This window comes from Scardinius erythrophthalmus (genome assembly GCF_964197995.2).
Source record: "Scardinius erythrophthalmus genome assembly, chromosome: 4".
NCBI lineage: Eukaryota > Metazoa > Chordata > Actinopteri > Cypriniformes > Leuciscidae > Scardinius > Scardinius erythrophthalmus.
In genome coordinates, this window is record NC_138224.1 from 10233903 (window position 1) to 10241771 (window position 7869).

A 7869-nucleotide genomic window follows, 5' to 3' on the forward strand; every position below is an offset into this window, starting at 1 on the left:
ACCTTTTAGAAAACTATGCACAAGAACAATTCAGAGAATACCTGGACAGCACAACACAAAAGAAGTTGTTGCAACAGACCACATGAATGTTCAACACAAGTTCCATTTGCTTATACCCTTCTTCAGTTTTCTGTTTACAATTTTTCTTGGGAAGTTTTACAAAGTTTTCTTGGGATTAGGAATTTGAACAAATAAAGAGCTAACCAGGCAAGAATTCATGAGGCATATTTGGTTCTACAGACATGAGTAATACGAGAGGTGTGCGATTTAAGACTTAAGACTTAAGGTGCAGTCACATTTACCATTTCTCTGCAAAATGTCTCAGGAAAATCCATTCAATTCAATAGAAATCAGGAGTTTTGTGAGATTGGGGGAAGTTCCACTTGCAGATTCCGCTTGTGTTCAAGTTGGTCATGCGAATTTGCCACAACAGAAAGCTGCTTGTTTTGAAAGTGACTTCTGTGTGAGCTGTGATTCATGTGTTGCTGTATACTGACAATGAATCTTTCTTAAGAAATTTTCTTAATGTGACCAAACCTTGTGTCCATGACCGAACATGTGTCCATCCATTGATGTTAAGGTGGAGCTCCTCAAAACTCAATGCGCATTAAAGTAATGGAAACAGCTTCTTTTTTTTTTTTTTTTTTTTACGATTGTCATAGATGTAGTTCAACCATTTGAGCTTGGAGAAGTATGGACCAATAAGGAACTTAAAGATGAAGTGCATAACATATTTAATAATATTTTGCATCGCCTTTAGTTGAATGTTTAAAAATGCACAACATTTGGATGGAAATCCAGCAATAAAGACTTGATGATGGACTCTTTTGACATTCCAGCAAACACCCACAACCCCTTCACAACCAAGTAGCAACATTAAATCTATTCAGGACCTTTTTAGAAACCACATAGCAACACCCTGCTATGTATCATAGACGATTTTCACACAAAGACCATCTAACTTTTCTGAAGAAAATGTGAAAATCTAGTTTCTATCATCTCTTGTTGTGCTTAATAGAAACATATAACTGGAAATATTAGACACAAATGACTTTCCTGTAGCAGCCCACAACTCTCATTTCCATTGCAAATGGGCCAAGGAGGTGCAGAACATCTGCTAGTTTGAATCTCCACTCACAATCACAGCTCTTTGCTCATAAACAAGCACCACGTGGAGATAAAGAGCATCCCTCGTCTAGACCATACTGAACTCTCTTTACCCTACGAGCACCCCGATCTTAAAAAGAGTCCTCCAGGAGCTATTTATTCGTTCGGCCATTTTATTTCCCCCCTCCCCCCACACTCTCCACCCTAAACTTAATCAAATGATGAGAGCTTGAAACAAGGGCTGGTGGATGAAAGTATTGGGATGGTAATGATTTCCCCTGAGGAGATCATATCTATTGCCAGGAGGAAGAATGGGGAGAAGAAAGACCTGAGGGAAAGACTCAGTGTAAAGAGGGAAAGACTCCACATCAGCATTTCACACGAGCACCTCAGGTCATGAAAGAGACTCCAAACAGGAGGTGGAGGCCATATTAGGATGAGAACGATCCCAATTGCACCCTGGGCGTCTTGATTTCACATTCCTCATCACCCTTTTTGAGGGTTGGCAGTAAAATATCAAGCGTTTAAGAGGCAGCAAGTGATATTAAACCGCTGAAAGGTACAATTTGACAATGCTCAAAGTTGGTGTAAGATAAGCAACAAATTAGACTTGTCTGTGTTAGGGAGATGGGAGGAAGGGAAAAAAAGTATTTCGCAATCGATTGCATCGTCAAAAATTAATCTGCCGCTCTGCGCTTGGGACTCACTGACAAGGTTTGTGAGAAGTAATAAGCACTCATGTAACCACCCTCTCTCTCACTTCTTCTTCTTCCTCTTTCTGCCCAGGAATCTGCTCTTGGTCTCGGCAGGGATGAGAGCCCAGATATCCAGAGTAATCTAGACCATGTACCCTTGCTGTGACAATTGGTTCAGATGACTGACGGGCTGAACCAATGAGAGTGAATCCATGGCGTTCCCTTTTGAGCAACAATTATGTGATGCTTTGTAAGCACAAAGTCGTAATTGGGTGGAAAGCTCACTGTGGATTAACTACTGGCATACACACCGAACCATTAGCTCAACGAGAAAGTGTTAAAATGGCTCGAACACAGCCTAAACCCTAAGTATTTTTTGAAAGAATTGATGGGTGGTACACAGTCTATTCTTTGGAAGCAGGCATGTATAGGCAATAAGTGAACTGCGTCTGTCAGGCTGAAATGGTAGTGCATCAAGTCTGAAGGTGACAATGCACTCTTGCCCATTTGCACCACATTAAGGCCTGCTCTCGGCAGAAAAGTGCCTTTCTGCGTTCACCCCTCTTTACCCTAAAGTAATGGAGCTTTTTCACAGCTCATGGAGGCTTTTGCAGGTCATGCACTTAATGGTGTTTGGTTATCACCTGCCTGCCTGCACACGGAGTTCATCCCTATTTGTGTCTAGAAGGACTTCTGCCATTGTTTGGATCACAATCTCCTAAGCCAGATCTGAACCACAACACTGAACTCCCAACAACTCAAGGCACCATTACAGTCGTGGTCGAGGACTTTCTGTATTTCTGCATAAATCTGACCAACATTTAGATCTTCAGATCTTCGTACAAGTCCTACAACTAGAATCACATAAACGCAAAAATATTGTTTTACACTTTTATGTGTAGAAATACTTAGAATTAAGGGTTCACAAAATAGGGTTACACTTTACGTCAATCATCCACTTTAGACATTCTACAAAATACAAAGTTATGTTATGAAACTCTATATGGCGCAGGCTGATAGGTCCTTATTTCAATGTGTTAGCGATCACATCGTTATCTACATAGCGCAGCTGATTGGCTGCTGTCGCATCAGCGGCCAATGAGCTGCGGCTCAACATAATTAAGATTAAGAGACTGCAGCACGCTTTCAAAAACCCTCCACCTTCCCCAGCTCCACCTGTATAGATCTGCTACGGGGTTGTTTCATATGTTACATGCTCACAGCAATGTCTTTGAATGTATTGGCAGTAGCAAGTCTCATGTAAGAGTCATGGTCCGTTATTTATATTGTTCCAAATTAATTCTACATACAATAGGAGAATAGAGGATTTGACAATGATGATTATCAAATGACACTAAATCATGATACTATAAATGAGAATGAGTAACAGAGTTGCAAATTTAGTGAAAATGAAGGAACTTATATTCCCCATAAAATAAAGATGTTTTTTTTCTTACAATAAATTGAGTACCAGGGTTGAAGGTTGATCTATATTAAAAATTGTAGATCAATTAAGGTCCAAATGGTGTTACATCTTATGTGTTAATTTTAAGAAATTTCCTTTTTTTGTAATTCGAAAAACAGGGTTGCATGCAAAATGTGAAACATTTTATCATTAAAATGAATAAATACATACATTTATAAATCTGTGGGAAGTACCAACAGTAATTTGATGCAATTAAACTACCTACTTTTCTTGCTTTTACTTTTCTTGATGTTAATTTAGATTCTCAAACAGATCTAATAGTTCTCAAAAGTAAAAATTTTGTGATTTTTACCTCTAATGCTAAAAAAGTGCTGCCAAACATTTACATGCGAGTCATTCTGAAGTTTTCTATCCTTCAAGGCTGTATTTGGAATTCAAGCAATTTATTTCACCTCCAGATGAGTTTCTCCCGTGTTTCTGCATGTTCAGAAACAGTACGGTGTGCGTAGAAGCTATTCTCCTCGGTCTGTTCAATTATTGATTGGCGAGTGCCACAGGGTGAGCAAAAACACAGTATACGAAGACCAAATAAATCTCTCTTTGGACTTTTTAGGCAGTGCCTTCGACTCCCTAGATTTGTGACGGTAATAGGGATGCTAAAACCACAATTATTTGTAACGTCAGGCAGAAATCAAACATCTGCACTACAAGTTCAAAATAATTTTCCCTGCTTTTCCGTCAGACTGAATAGTTTGAGTGGACTGTGCTGTCTTCTGTAAAGACGCATGTACAATGCTGCAACACCTTTGTAACATGCAGTCTATTATAGTCCTATAATTGACAGAGCTGGACAGCATCAATTTCCCTTTTATCATGACATCGTCCAGTACTATTCCTATTGGAAGTTTTTGACAGGATGGATTTGAATGATATTTCCAGAGTGATTGAGCTGCCAGCGGTCTCCCTCAGGTCCCTCACAACCTCTGAAAGAGCTTTTATTTCTTTCATAAAACCGGGCAGATTTATCTATTATTAACTCTGCTCCTCATAGCAGCCACATTTTTATGTATTGCTGAGACAGGGTTAAATGATTTTCAGTTAATTAGCTTGCCTCCAGGTTATTGATTTTCTTTCAGTAGGCAGCGAAGCTCCAAACAGGGGCCTCAGACTGGCTTCAGCTCTGTCTCTGATCATGGCCTCATGAAGGTTCAGCTGAGCTGATGCTGAGAGCTGTTGCACCTTCACTGCAGCGCACAACACACTGTTTCCCTGGAGCTTTGAAAGTCTAGATTCATCCACAGAGGAAACAACTTTTGTATAACACTCTCGTGCACAGCGACATACATAACAAAACTGCCGCATTGAAGCATCTAAAGTCATTGGAGAAGCTAAATCAGTTGAATCTTTCGCCACTGTAACAGCACAAGGTCTCAGGTGTGATGTGTGTATGCCCAATGGGGTCATGAAAGAAGAATATTGAAGGTCTGCTGCATATACTGGGGACATAACTGAATAGATCCACAGAAAACTGCTGTAGGAATCTATTCGCTCTAATCAATACAACAATATTGTTAAATAAATCAAATATATCTTTCCCAAGATTAAATTGTTGAGGTCAAGTTTTATATTTTGTGTGCAGAGCCTTCAATGTCACTTTCATCTTCAGGTTTTCAAGTTTGTACAGTAGGTTGGTTGAATCCAATTTGACAGCTCTAAATGGAAAACATGTCAGAACGGTGGCCAAGTGGTACATTGAGCTGTGGTGCTCATGTGGGAAATTCAAGTTGGAGTTTGGCACGCATTCTTAATCTCATTTCAACTTCTTCCCCCATCATTTTCAGTCAATAAAAGTGGGATATTGGAAAGGACTGTGGAACTATAGCAACAGCCTACCAACCACTCACCTTTCTAACTACCTGACAACAGGCTATATTTATATTCATAGATGCATAGATACTGTAGATTCAATTTGCCCAATTTTACTTTGAGTACTTTCATAATTACCTTTAAACTGATAAACTTTTTGCCATTAGCTAATAGTTAGTCTAATAGTCTTTAGCTAATAGTTGACACTCAAATGCCACTGAATTTCTGTACATAATTTAAAAAGAAAATATGTCAAAGCGGTGGCCAAGGTATTTCAAGTCTCAGTTAAGCTTGAATTCTCAATCTCATTCTCAAGTCTTTTCTTTACTATACTATCAATGGTGGAGAATAAACAGAAAACATCTCATGGACTGGATTGTGAGATTTTTGAAACAAAACAACATTGAAAAAAGCATGAATTATTACTCCGGACCAAACAACAGCATATCAACTTCTCAAAACACTTTCAATGACCTAGAAACACTGACAAGCCAATATTCAAAGACGTTTGTCTTTAGTTAACAGTTGTTTTTCTGGTATTTAATGAAAGGTAACAAAAATGTTGTACAGATTTGAGGAAGAGGGCAGTTCAGAAAGATGCTATTGCTAACATACCCACTGTTCACCTTCTAGAGGTCATATGGGTCTAATCTTTGACCGTGATTGGCTTAAATCGAGATGACATCACATCAACTTTCTGTCCGAGTAAGAAAAAAGCGCTTAATCTTTTCATGATAACAGACTCCACATGGTGACGGCTGAGTCTATTCTCTGCCTCATCAATGTTTCAGACCTGAGTAATGAAGTCGAATGTCTGCGAGTCTCGCGCACAGCCGCTATCATGTGTCTCACACACACATACGTGCACACACGGAGAGCCATGTAACGATGAATTATGGCAAGACCCCTCCCTATTTGACTTCCTCAGAGGTGGGCTCTCTGACAAACATAAATTATGTTAATAGAATGAAATAAAAAACACTTTATTCCAAAGGTTTCAGTACTTTGAAACGTCAAGATGATCTAGTACGCTACCTGCAGAGAACTCCGAAGCTTAAGTCAGAGCGCTAAAATATTAAAACAAGAAATTTGCGCACTCTCTCGAGGTACTGGAAAGGTAGGTGAAAAATGGAGAACGCACGAGCGTGTCTCCCAGGTGGAGTTTTTCCATTCATTAATTGATCCCAGTGCCAAATATAGCTCTGCATAAGAGCGCGACGGAATATTGTAGATACCGAAACTTATTTGACTGTGCTTTCATGGGAAGAATTGCCATTAGGCCTGTTTTTTGTCCTGTTGCCTCAATCAAGTGCTTAGTCAATGTTATCTAAATGCCAAATTATAATTATCGTTCAAATTAGGCGTTTGATTTAAAAGAAGTTGATTAACTCCCAAGGTTATTACACTAGGGGGGTTATCTGGCAGGAAGCTCTCAGGAAACAACATTTTCTTCTATTATTCTTGTCCAGATGAGAAACATGGAGGACGTTTGCATCCAAATTGGAGCAAGTCCCACTGCTACCTCGACATTCCCTGTGTATGATGTGGGGTGGGGGTGGGGGATTCTAAGCAGCTAAATTAACCAGAGATAGGATATTAATTGAACAATTCCATTGTTGCCGTGGCAAACTGCCAATTGATTGGCCCTTCAAGGCCGGATCCTTTCCTCTTTATGGGCGCTCCTCGGGCAGCTGAATGCATTTTCGTTAATGCGAGAGTGAAAAGAGGAAAAGGAGAGAGTGAAAAGGGTGCGGGGGCTTGGTCGCGGTGTTCAATTACAGCAAGCGAGAGGATAAATCAATATCATTTAAATTGCTTATGGTAATCACCTACGATCCAATCACTAAGATCAGCATAGGATATCTGCTGACCCCAGCCAAGTCTAACAGTCCCTTAGCTACAACACTCAAAATCTCCAACTGAAACGCATGTGTAAAGGTCATGCTTTCCCATGCTTGGAGTAGATTGGGTCAGGGCATTGCCTTAGTGACTGTTACTATGGGATTCGAGGTGCGAGTTTAAATCGTTTCTTCTATAAGGCCTGATTCACACTGCACGCATAAACAGTGCATAAGCAGCAAAGTAACTGCAACTGCAGAATTGCATGGTGCTTTTAAACCAGCAGCAGAAAAGAGATTTCTAGCTTACCAAAATTAGTATTTTAATAATCATTCATTCCATACATTATAAAATGGTTATAAGGAGTGAGCTATTGAGCAAGATATGGAGAATTTAGATTTAATTGGCTCACACTGAAGTTAATTAAATTGGCCACACCCCACACAGATGAAATGGAATATGAATTGGAATGACAGGAAGAGGAAGGCCTATAAAGCAAACAAAGTTTGCTGCTTCCTTATTTAATTTTTTTTATTCCAGTTTTGCATCATATTTGGGATCTCAATTCCAATTCAGGAATTCAGTTGGAATTTAAAATGCATTCTCAATTCAATTATGAATGGCACTGAATTGATCATCATGAAATATAGTTTACAAGGTACCACATTTGGTGATTAATCTAGACAGAATGGAACCCAAATCACAAAGTGTGTCTATAAGGGTTCGTTTGTACGACAACGATGTCCTTAGCGTTTTTGAAAAGTTTTGCGTACAGAACAGTCAGAACAATCCCAGTTCACACGGATCCGTGAAAGCAACTAGAAAACGTTGTATTATTCATGCCAGGCCAGTAGTTGGCGATATCACTTTGTAAAGAAACACTACGCGCCTATAGAACACATATTCATACGCATGACGTCAACATTTTCACAAATT